This window comes from Octopus bimaculoides, chromosome 1 (assembly GCF_001194135.2).
Source record: "Octopus bimaculoides isolate UCB-OBI-ISO-001 chromosome 1, ASM119413v2, whole genome shotgun sequence".
Classification (NCBI taxonomy): Eukaryota; Metazoa; Mollusca; class Cephalopoda; order Octopoda; family Octopodidae; genus Octopus; species Octopus bimaculoides.
In genome coordinates, this window is record NC_068981.1 from 114,017,594 (window position 1) to 114,025,729 (window position 8,136).

The following is an 8,136-nucleotide window of genomic DNA, read 5'->3' on the forward strand; positions in this document are numbered from 1 at the left end:
ATATATATATATATATATATAAATCTGTAAGGTGATACTCAGGCACTCCTCTATGAGTTTGTAAGATAGTTGTTTATTCCTTTGTCAATTTCTTATTACCCCTCTATTCTCGGCTAAAGCTTTTTTCTGAAGCATTTGTGTGCTTTTCATACTCATAAGATATTACTTAAGATTGCTCTTAATATTTAACAAAAATGCGACACCTGAGGAAGCATCCACATTGAAATGGAGCTGACAAAAATTTCAGATTTGTAAATATTAAGAGTAATCCTAATATCTTATGAATATGAAAAATTGTTACCTAATGAACTTGTCAGATGCACAGACATATGTGATTGCATTAGTAATCTCTATCAATTTCCATCTGCAATTTGTTATTACACACACACACACACACACACACACACACACACACACACACATATATTCTTGTACGTTTATTCTTCTACTCGTTTCAGTCATGCGACTCGTTTCGGTCATGTTGGGGGTAACACCGTGCTATAGTTCTTTTCAACAAATTTTTAGCTGATTAAAGGAGACATTATATCATTAGAAAAAACCGTTTCATCAGATGAATACATGAACCACAATATTCAAAAACATTCAAAAGCCTACGGGATGTGCATCTTCATGATTTTATTACCCTTGCTGGTCACGCAGTATTCATGTGTAGTTATCTATTTATTCACCCCTCTCGGATCCTGCTCCTTGCGTAGGTCCGAAATATATTATGGACCGAACATTTAGTGCGATGTGCGTCCCTGATTAGTCTCAGGGCTATTGATATATTCAGTCGGGACAGTTAATCGTATACATAACCTAAATATCTTTCTGTCTGTATTTTGGCATCCGCATATGTATTCCTCTACTTTTGCTATGTACACATTCTACTTTTCGACCCGACCCGGTGCCTTATCGCTTAAGTGCCTGGTTCATTTGAATCCTGAACATACATATGCATATATACATATGTGTGAGTTTTTATATACTTTAACATGTTGCAACATGTAAAACTATACACACACACACACACACACACATATATATGCATGCATTATGTCATACTCTAAGACCGGAGCTGTCAATAATGACGGAGACATAATTGGAATATCTACAAGTTGTAAATGAGAGTATTGAGGATTTAAAGAAAAATGCTAAAGTAAAAAGGAAATATTAAATTATATTTAGCACTCCCCAACTATTACACATGTTTCATTACTTTTAACATGTACAATATGTTGTAGTCAATGATTCACTCATTCTTTATTAACCTATACAATAAAGGCCCTACTTAAGTTCACAAATGCATTCAAAACTGCCAAAATATATGCAATTGTACATGTTCTTACAAACAGGTTACATATATTTTCAAAAGATTTTAAAGGAAGAGCAGTTTTTTATGCTAAATTTGTGCATCTGCAACATATTCGACACATTCCATGCAAAAACTTTAAATGTACTAAGCATCGTTATTCACATTCACTATAAAAGTTCCTGAAGAACAATATTTCTTGCATAGACATGATGAGGTACGAACACACCTTGGTGTTCTTAAATTTCAGTTTGTAATTTCAAATTATTATTATTATTTTTATTTTACTAAATAATCACAACGTGTACCATCCATCTAAATTTGGAGCACGAGACAGCAAGTCACTGGATTGGTCACTTATTTGATGGAGTTTACCATTTTCATGTATATTCCTATCACTGTTTTAAGTATAGTCCATCAAAGTTTGGCTAGAAAAATGATGAATAAAGCTTTAATAAATGGTGCGATGCATTGCGAATTATCAGAAAGTATGAAAATTAAAATATTAGTTAAGCATCATGAGACAAACAACATAAAATAAGGAACTTCCAAAACCAAAAAAGAAACAAAAGAACTAAGTAATGACTCAGAACAAGAAAGTAGAGATGCTCCACATTTAGCACTATGAGAAAAAGACAGCTGATTTCAGACCTATCCGGGATTTGCAGATCCGGTCGCAGAATGAACTATTTCAAATTCAGAAAATGAACAGAATGATTCCAATTATTGTCGAATGATTTAGAAAGTAAATCTTATGAAGTGGAGCGTATTCAACAGCTTCTTACAAAGTGTTTCTTACAAAAAATTGTATATATACAGAGACACGTAGCCTATTATACATATTGATAGTTAGCAAGCGTTTGTGTGTGTGAGAGAAAAAATGAGACGGAGAAAGAAAATGAGAGAGAGAGAGAGTTGACGAAATGGACTACAAGTATATATTATTGGAATATATACAAGCTTTGTGAGTGCATAAATTGAGGCCATAGAGAAGAAAGGAAATTGAATCTAAATGCATATGCATGTGGATGTGTGTACTTATGGAATCTTTGTAGATTTGAGAAATTAAATTCTTAAAGTAAAAGCAGATTAATAAAAGGAGCTCTTGAATAAATTAGGAAACCTAGATGAATACTATTCCATTAACATTTGGGCAGAATTGGAATTAATCAAGTCAATATTGTATTTTTGGACCTCTCCCCATTTATTCTCTTCCACATTTAGTTAACAAAGAAACTATTTATGTCAACAAAGGCTTCAACTACATGCCCAATATTATTAAATTCGTAGTAGATAATATAGGTAAGCATACCTCCAGTTTATTTTCAAGCATGAATACACTTTCAGCCAAAGATTCAATACGAAAATGCTTATGTTTGGTTACGGTTGCCTAAGAAGATATACGGATCTAAACACTAAATAATAACAAAACAGACACTTGACAAAGCAGTTCCTGCGTGAATGTATGTATATTCAGGTACATCTTTAGATATCCTCTGAGTAACAAATACCTTTTGCCTAAGTTAGTGTATACAGCCAATCCAAGTCGATGGCCGTTTGCCAAAACATGTCATGTTCACAGAAAACGTGGCTCTTTTGTGCATCATAATACGTACCCTAAAAATTCAATATTATACTCTTGCATTCTGATCTCTGTAAATTGTAAGCTGGGTTTTACATTTTGATACCTACTTCTCGTACTTCTATTTGGCAGCTGAGACTATGTAATATGAAATTCATATCTACCTGTTCGGTAAAAGACAAAAAGAAAATAGCAGCATACGTACAAATCACGCTGATTTTATCCTGGGAGTTTTTGATAACTTGCTCAACTTTTCCGAGTCACCATCTAAAAGTGTTGCGTTTGTTTTCTGAAGGTGACCTCCTTTTAAGCACGGAATGGGCTATATGTCTTTGCAAAATTCTGCCTCATAGTACAGAGTCAAATTTTCCAACATGGTTAAATCTTTTTCTTCAAAGGAGTAGTAGACATAAATATTGTACCTAAATTCACTACTACCCTGTCGTCCAGCAAGGGAATTGCCACCCCTGCTAGTCCTCGAAGGATTCACAACTATAAATGACTATCATCTAATCCAGTGGACAACCAGAAGATACATACATACATACATACATACATACATACATACACATATGCTGCACACGCAAACGCACACATTTTCATTCCAAACTGTTCTCCAACAAAATAACTCTCAAAATGCTTTTATTCTTCTAACAAGACAAAGAACAAGATGGCCCAAAAGAAATTTAAACGTTTGAAAACATTTTCTCGTTTGGTTCATAATTTTTTATTTATTTGTTTGGTATTCTAAATAACAACCGGAATCAGTGTGATAACCATTACACATTTTGTAAGTATTTTAAAAGGTACTAACACTAATTCTTCAACCATTAATTATGAAAAAACAAAACAAAATAAAAAAAATTCCCATCAGGAAGCTATATAAAACGAAAATATGTTTATAGTTCATGTAGTTATAATTGATTCTAATCTCATAAATTTCCTCCGATAAAAAACGAATTCCATTTCTTGTGTTTGATTGTAATAGTTGTCACATATTTATTTATGTTACCAATTATAAACATACCTATTAATAACTCTTTTATCGATAATATCTTCATTAATTTTTATTCATATGAGAATATAAACATTAACTTCGAGAATGTTTCCGCACGTACGTTATTTCAGGTCATTTACTTACTTCCATTTTTATATAACCAAAGTTATAAACACCAACGATAAGTAAAAATGAAATATTTATTTAAAAAATACTAATTTTGAGACTATGATAATATTGGATAGAAAATATAACTGAGAGTGATGCTACAATTTCACCAAGTATATACAAGTAGCAAACGCCCCTCCATCCATTGGACGGTTTGTATAGGGGAAGAGGGTTAACTTGGACGGTGTTAGGTTGTGGAGATGTTTGGTGATTGTATGGGGTTGTTACTTTTGGTTAGGGCATTAAAGATTCCTGAAACGTTAAAACTGTTCACTGTTCCTTCTAAATTAGGAAAATTGATTGATAGTGAATAGTAACATAGTGAACCTTTTCAAAATTGTCATGAGGTCAAAGCACTTCATCCCATAATATATGCACTTTCCAGTGGAATCGGACATCATAATTAACCTTAAACGTTTTGCACTCAAACCCTTTTGCATTAGGATAAGCACAATGTCCTCTTCCATAGTACATACCTCATATTGACACCTATACATCAGACCGAGCGCTGTTTTATCTCCAAAGTGAATATTGCAAGTGATATTTAAGCAATAAACAGTTCTTTTGCATTTGACGACTGTTGCTTTACGTATTTTATTTCAATTTTCAGTGGCGTAGTGGTAAGAACTACGGGATAAATAACATTAGTTTCGAATAAAAATATAAATGGAAGTTTTAATCACCCGATGGACAGGCAAACAGAAACTGTTACTCAATAAAGGTGCAAAAATGCTCTCTTCTCTTAAAAACTGACACAAAAAGAGTTGAAACTCAGGGGTGAAATAACACAATGAGCAATAAAATAACATAAGGCATGTTTTTTTGCAAATCAATTTTATCTCAAAAATTTAACAATACCGCTTATTTTTTAAAGATGGATGAGAAACGTTAGGCAAGATTTTAGATGTAACCCACCAAATTTTTCACGTTTTATAAGCAATTCATTAGTCTTTTCTACTTTCGATTGAATTTTGTTGAGAGTATCTTCAGAAAACTGAGTTATCACCAGTTATTTATTTGCTTTATTTTCACTATTTTGCTCACTTAAAGTAACTACCTTTTTCTTGTAGTTTTTCATGTCAGCTGGTTTATTGCACGAAAAGGAGTCGTAAGAACACATTTGACCGCGAATGCACGTGGTTGATTACAGTTAATTAAAGTTAGAGTTATATCGATCTTTTTAGCCGCTTAGAAACGTGAGAAAACGCAGAAATGAATACAGTTGTTCGAGGTCTAATATTTAAATCAAAATGAGACTGTATTTACAAATAGCAAGCTTTATTTACATATATCTGTCATTTAAATGTGAAAAAGTAGAAATGAATTGTTTAGAACGTCGGTTAATGAACAGGATAGCGGAAGAAACAGGACAAAACGATTACAAAAATAGCGATTCTCACTTTGAAACTGACAAGTTTGAAAATCCTTTTAGATTACGGAACGCCCCGCTCTCTCATGTATCGATGTCTAAAATTTCAGAGCGATCGGATGAACAATACTCGAGTTATAAGTGCACAAAAAATAGACAGACAGAACGGGATTTACATATTAGATATACGTCTCAAGACTAACGAATGATTAAGCACTACAATCGAAATCCAAGCCATTTAGTTATCAAATAATGTTCATCGATATCTCATAAAACAATAATAACAAAACTTTCTATTATTGGCACAAGGCTTGAAATTTTGGGTGAGGCCCTAGTCTACTATATTGACCCAAGTGTTCAAATGATACCTGTTTCATCAACCCCAAAAGGTTAGAGGAAAGTCGATTTCGAGGAACTGGAACTCGTAACTTAAACACGAACGAAATGGTACTAAACATTTTGTCCGACGTGCCAACAATTTTGCCAGCTCACTGCCTTGACTATAATGATAAGGGTTTCATATTTTGGCTCAAGGCCAGCAAGTTCGAGAGTGGGGCTCAGTCGATTACATCGACCCCAGTACTCAATTGGTGCTTTTTTTATCGACTCCAAGAGGATGAAAGGCAAAGTTGATTCTGGCGGAATTTGATCTCAGAACGTAAAGACGGACGGAATGCCACTAAGCATTATGCCCGGGATGCTAATGATTCTGCCATCTCGCTGCCTTGATAATAATAATAATAATAATAATAATAATAATAATAATAATAATAATAATAATGAAAAAAATGAGAAGTACATGGAACAAATAGGGGCCGCGATAAGGGCTCCACCGCGATACGAATACTCTGGAAGGTGCTCAAACATTAAAGGTACAGCGCTACACTGACCGAATATTGCAGTTCCAGCAAAACCGGTTAATCTCAAATCACCAGAGGCAGTTTTTAAGAGCTTAGGAGGAAATACAGAAGATAATACATCTAAAGCAGAAGAAACCCGCCAATTTTTGAATAACATCCGGGGGCAAGAAGTTTTGCACAACTACTATGCAGAGTGGATTCATTCTGTGAGATCCGAACTCCATTACCTGGAGGCTCCATGAAAGGACCGTATACGCATAACAACGGAAGATGTCATTGCACGGATATCAAAACTGACAAACTGGAAAGCGGCAGGACCTGATGGAATTCGAGGCTACCGGCTCAAGTGGTTTAAGTCAAGACATAAAAGAATTGCGTTGCAGTTAGACAATTGCCTAGAGAACGGTGCGGTTCCGGTGTGGATGGTAGAGGGAAGAACTATGTTATTAATGAAAAATCGGTGAAAGAGCAATGTGGTTGGCAATTACCGACCCATTGTTTGTCTTAATCTCTTATGGAAAGTATTAACAGGTACCGTCGCAGCAAAAATATATACGTTCCTTGCGGAAGACAATCTACTGTCAGTAGAACAAAAGGGAGCCGAAAAGGATCCAAGGGCACCAAGGAACATCTTGTGATAGACAAGGTTATCCAGGTCTATATTTAAGAGATTAGGAATTATGTACATTATTTACATTATTTACATTTGACGGATATTTGTCCTCATCTTGTTTGTCGTCAACACAACATTTCAGCTTATATACCTTCCAGCCTTCATCAGGTGTCTTGGGGGAAATTTCGAACCTTGGTTCTCATTCCTAAGGTATTTTTCGATGCTATTATCATTATAATTATTATGTTTTTTTCTTCTTTCTTCAAATTTTCTTCCATTTCTTGCCGAGTATTTTCCGTACACCTAGGGCAGAGAAGCTCATTGTATGTATTCCCAGTTTACACACGCAAATTCACAGGTAAAATATGCATTACAAAAAATCAATAAATAAATTCATGAATGGATGTTGTTTTCACAGCGATAATGCTCTTCTCAGTACATGAGTCGTTCCAGTTAACACGATTTTTTGCACTTCCTGTAGGGATGGTAAGCCTGATATCATTTTCAAATAGGTTTCAGTACCTTTTTTTGTTATCATTCCTGGAGATCCTACATTTTTTCAATTTCTATAAGCAAGTCTTTCTATTTACTGATCTTGTCAAATTCTTTCGCCGCTATATTATGCTCGCAAGGAATACTCATGTCAATTAATAAACACTTCTTCTTTGTCTGATCTTTTATAATAATATCCGGTTTATTAGCTGTATGTATGTATGGGGAAGTCCCAGAGAATCGATACATTTTCTCCCTCAGTCACAGCTTAAAGATGGTGTTTATACCATTTGTCAGCGGTTTTGATTTTATAATGCCGACATATTGTCCAGTGTAAATACTGGCCGACTCTGTCATGTCTTGCTTTATATTCTACAATTGCTAAGACTCTAAACCCTGAGATTAGGTGGTCTATAGTTTCAATCGCATCGTTACAGAGTTGGCATTTTGGGTCAGCTCCATTTTTTATCACATTGGCTTCGTAGTTCCGGGTTAATAAGCTTTGGTCTTGAGCAGCTAATATGAAACCTTCATTCTCTGCTTTTAGCCCTGATCTTCGTAACCTTTGATGCGTGCGTTTCTGGTCGATATCAGCTTGTTTGCTACGAGCCACATACTTGCCATGCCCAGGTTTCTGTTCCCTTCTGCTATCTAATTTTTCATGTGCTTTTGTCTTTGCAATTTCTTTATTTTCTTTGCAGCAGGAGTTGGCGCATTTCCTTCAACCTGATCAAGCTGGGGGG